Below are 5000 nucleotides of genomic sequence, written 5' to 3' on the forward strand. Positions count from 1 at the left end.
TTTCACTGAAAAATGTCATACAACTTTTCCCTTGTTTATCTTTATTCATGAGTAGGACTAGATATTTCACACTTATAGTCCTGTCAATGAGAAAAATCAATATTGACAATTTATCCACCAAACAATTGTTTCATAGTTTTTGTCATACAGCTGGCTTTAATCCAGCTTCATCAGCATAATGCCAATGAGGGGCACTGTGGCCTCTGTCTAGGAGCCTAAACCTTTATGACACAGCCGGTAGGGCGCTCGCACACATCATAGTACAGGTAGCTTACATCCTGGTCCTGCAGGTCATCAGAGACCTACAGTACGCAACAATATGATCCTCCTCATCTCTGAACCTTGGCATGACTCTCTACTCCTCCACAGCTGTTTCCTTGGTTTCCCCCTGCAGTGTCCAACTGTACAACATAATAATTCACCTACACAGCTTTCTCAGTGGACACAGTTACTTTTTCTTCAAAGAGCATAGATAATGAATTTATACCATGCTGCTCAGGTCTGACAGCACTTCACATTGTATGGAGATAAGTGACTTACCACAGAAATTCTATGCATGATTCTACAAATCATGTACAAAGTCAGAGGTAAAAGCTAACCAAAACACTGTTATAGCCTCTGCCAAGAGGTCTGGGCCTTCGGGGCACAGTAGGTAGAGCATGTCTTGTAAAGCCACGGTCTGGGTGCTCTCCATCAACACCGTCAAGTTGCCAGCGGTGGGATCGGCCTGCTGGCTCAGCCTGTTAGATGTTAGATGTGTGCTCCTACTCAAGTTAGCGGTTAATGCTCAGCCACACTGCAGCATATGTTGCCAATCAGGGACCCAAAAGTAGCCTCACCATCAATTCAATCATCAATTCACCCTAACGGTAGCGATATTGCGTCATTGCCCAATCAGTTGCCAGCTATGGTTGTCCCCAGCTACTGCTACAATCGTGGCAGCTGTAGGTTGGACCCTGATCAAATCTATCAGCAATACATCTCTCTCAGAAATTCACCGTGTTCACCGAGTTACAGTAGCACGGCATTTGCGTTAAAAGCACACTTGTGTTCTTGTGGGTCGTGAGAGTCTGCCAGCTGGACCACCTCTTCATCCATTCATGTCACCCCTAGCATAGCACCTCACTGACTGACTCTTGTTTAGCAGCAAGGCAACAGAGAAAGGGACCCTTGTAGTAAAGCAAAAAATGAGTGTTTACATAGCTCATAAGTGACTGAGTTGCCACATTACAGGACCGTAATTAGCTATGAAAGGAATCAAGATCATAGCCTATAGTGGTATCGTTTGATAGGGCATAGTCATGTTTATGGTTATGGTTAGGGTGTGTTAGGAGTTGAAAAGTGCCCCCCCCCCTTCACTTGCCTAAAAAGAAATAGCCTTTTGCTTGATTTCTATTGAACGTTTTGGTGTTCATCTCCTTGAACGTGAACATGTAAGGGAAACACTGTCCAAACACATGTACCAGTAGCACAGGCACAGCAGCCTTGCTGTTCAGGCCATGTGTGTCTCCTCCTGATGCAGAGGTATGAATGAGGAATGCATTGAGCATTGAGTTCACAGCAGCAGTCAGACATTGCTCGTGGTTAGCTTGTACGCCATACACTTCATTAACTGTTGGAGTCAAGCGTGTAGCGAGCCCGTTTCACTGTGTGACTTGGCGCGTGTGTGTGTTTCTCAGGGTGTGTAAGGTTTTAGGTATGTTTTTGCATGTACTCTTAAGTGTTCTGTACACATGTTTCTGTGTATGTGTGTGTGTGCGTGTGTGTGTGTGTGTTGTGGGCCATGTTGCAGTATGTAGGGAGGTGTGAGTGTGTTTGTGTACTTGATGTTGATGTGTTCTGCAGAGCTCCCCCAGCGTGGTGACCAAGTGTCCCATGTCCGTTAGACTTGTTATGCTTTACTGAAATGTAGAACACAGGTGTGTGTATGAGGGTTGGGGAATTCCTCCTCTCCAACTTTCTCTCTCCTCTTCCAATCCCCCTCTCTCTCCTCCCCTCCCGCTCTCTCTTGTCTCTCAACCCCCTCTTTTTCCCATTCTCTATCCTCCAAGTCTCCCTTCCCTCCCTCTTTCACTCTTTTTGTCACTCTATTTCCACCCCCATTTCCCACGAGGGGTTGAGAGAGATGAAAACAGAACATGATGGAGGGAACGTCTGTGAAAGATGATGAGAAAGAGAGAGGCAGGGGAAGCCTTGCAATTGAATTACTGTAAGATGGAAACAGGCAGAGTGCAGACACTTTGACTGTGGTTCATCACACAGAGAGTTATGAATATAAGTCAGTTAATTGACAGAGACAGACAGAGAGAGAGAGAGTAGGTGTGTTTGTGTGTGTGTGTGTGTGTGTGTGTGTGTGTGTGTGTGTGTGTGTGTGTGCGTATCCATTTGTGTGTGTGTGTGTGTGTGTGTGTGTGTGTGTGTGCGTATCCATTTGTGTGTGTGTGTGTGTGTGTGTGTGTGTGTGTGTGTGTGTGTGTGCGTATCCATTTGTGTGTGTGTGTGTGTGTGTGTGTGTGTGTGTGCGTATCCATTTGTGTGTGTGTGTGTGTGTGTGTGTGTGTGTGTATGTGTGTGTGTGTGTGTTTAGACTTTAACAAGTCTACAGTAAACATGTTGTCCCTGTGTGAATTGGTGACAACAATTATTCAAACGCCTGTTTTGTCGATTAATGACAGAATAAAAACAATAAATGATTTCTAATTAGCCGTGTGCGGAGCTGATCTGGTCCTAATGAGAAACGTGTTGAGGGGCTGCAAATATGTACTAAATGTCCTGACTATAGTTTTTACTATAGCACCCCCCCTTGGGTCACTCAGTGTAATATTGTAAATGCCGGATCTCTATGGCAAGACACATCATTCACCCAAGCTTTGTCGAAATTGTCTGTGTGTTGTCTGAGATATTGCGTGTGACATACCGGCAAATTAATATACAAACGTATCCACAGTCCCCTCCCCAATTTAATCATGGGGGACAATAATGTTAACCAATTCAAATGGTATATACACCACAGTCACGCTCTGCTATCTGTCCTACATAAACAGACTGGCATTCCACTGTCACACGTGTAATATGGCAGCTCCAATGACACTCAACCACACACACAGACACACACACACACACCCACACACACACACACACACACACACACACACACACACACACACACACACACACACACACACACACACACACACACACACAGCAGCAGCAGCAGCAGCAGTAGCAGCAGCAGCAGTAGCAGCAGCAGCAGCAGCAGTAGCAGCAGCAGCAGCAGTACCCGGGGCCCATCATGTGGTTGAAGACTCTGGAATCTGGACCCAGTTTGGCTGCATAGTTGTTTCCAGAAAGTTGTCATGACGATCCCTGGTCAGGCAGGCTGTGGTACAGACCCATATATAAGCCCTAGTTAAACTGGAACCAGAGAAGAGGAGGAGAGAGAGATGGAGAGAGGAGAGAGGGAGAGAGAGGGGGGGAGGGGGCGGAGGATGGGTGAGGAAAGGATGGTGGGGGGGGGGGGGGGCAGAAGGGTTGTGGTTTGGTGGTAGGGCTAAGGAGAAGGGTATCTAACAGAGAATGGGGAGAGAAGAATGGAGAGGGGATGATCGTGGTGGGACAGAATGGGTGGCAGAGGGGGAAGAGGGGTGGTTAGAGGTAGGGGGTTTAAAGAGAAGAGGGGAGGGTGGTGCTGAGACACACAGGCTTTAAAGCATTATGAGAAGGACAAGTCTGAGAACAGAAAGAGAGAGAGAGAGAGAGAGAGAGAGAGAGAGAGAGAGAGAGAGAGAGAGAGAGAGATGACCACAATGATAGAGAAAATAACTGATAGATAACTGATAACTGAAGATGAATTGAGTGGTTATGTGTGAAGAGGAGAGGGGCTCAATCATTGCCCAACCTCTGTTTGCAGATCTGAGGGAATCAGACAGGTGTAAGCAACACCTGGTCGGTGTCCATCACCATGGGACTTGGTTATGTGTGTGACCTGTGGTTCACAGGAGCTCATCTGGGGAAGAGAAAGAAACAAGGGATTGAAAGAAGGATGAGATGTATGGTGAAAGTAGGAGGACTACTGTGTAAGGACATGGCAAGAGAGAGCAGAGAGATGGGAGACATGTAGAGACAGTTGGAAGATGAGGGAGAGAAAGATAGAACAGGGTAAGTAAATAGGGAGAATAACTTGGAGCGAGGGGAAAAGAGAGAAACAGTGAACATATCCAGTTACCTCTCCAAACCATGCTGTGAAATCCCCCTCTGGTTGTCCTGGCTTGTGGAGAGAGAGAGAGAGAGAGAGTGTGTGTGTGTGTGTGTGTGTGTGTGTGTGTGTGTGTGTGTGTGTGTGTGTGTGTGTGTGTGTGTGTGTTTTGGTGGTGAACTGTTCAGTGGTTGGTGTCTGCCTGTGAGCTGTTTGAGGTTCTGGTCTTCTGGCCCCTGATCTGTGCCCTCACTGAGAAACAATCACTTGGAAGCAGAGAACTACGACAAGGCCCTGCTCAGCACAGCACTGCAAAGAGAAGCACAACAAACCTAAGCACAGCATAGTTCACAATTGACATGGTATTTACTTGGTAAAATGTGCTAATAATAACATAACAATTACCTAGTAATTACTTTTTTTATTATTTGGGATTCACTGAAATAAGAACCATATCCATGTACAATGTGGTACTATTGTACATGGATATGGTATTTGTCTACTTTCAGTTCTGTAGACTGTATTAAATAGGGCTGAGAAATAAAGGATTTGCTCACCAAATGTCTTATTTAGTTTTACACATGTATTCAGTGTTTTTTTAGTTTTTTTATCCTTGCTGTTGTTTCGATGTTTTACAGCTTTTCATACTCTGTGTGAATTTTCTCCTGTCGTCTGACGGTCTACTTTCTTTAAATTAAATCATAAAAGAGAGCAGTGTCGTTTTTATTTTGACAGTTGGATCTTGTTTCCATGTCTGTTTTCTCAGTCTTACACGTTTCCAGTGGATGAACTATCCTTCTTCCAT

At 45.4% G+C, this 5000-nt stretch overlaps 1 protein-coding gene across 1 annotated transcript in view; it reads left to right on the forward strand.

The window, feature by feature from the left end:
• The window catches only part of itga10 (integrin, alpha 10), a gene marked incomplete at its 5' end in the record, with an annotated part of 24168 nt that overhangs the window by 80 nt on the left and 19088 nt on the right, over positions 1-5000 (forward strand). The window lies entirely within an intron of this gene.

The sequence above is a fragment of the Argentina silus genome (assembly GCF_951799395.1).
Source record: "Argentina silus genome assembly, chromosome: 10".
In the NCBI taxonomy this organism is placed as follows: domain Eukaryota; kingdom Metazoa; phylum Chordata; class Actinopteri; order Argentiniformes; family Argentinidae; genus Argentina; species Argentina silus.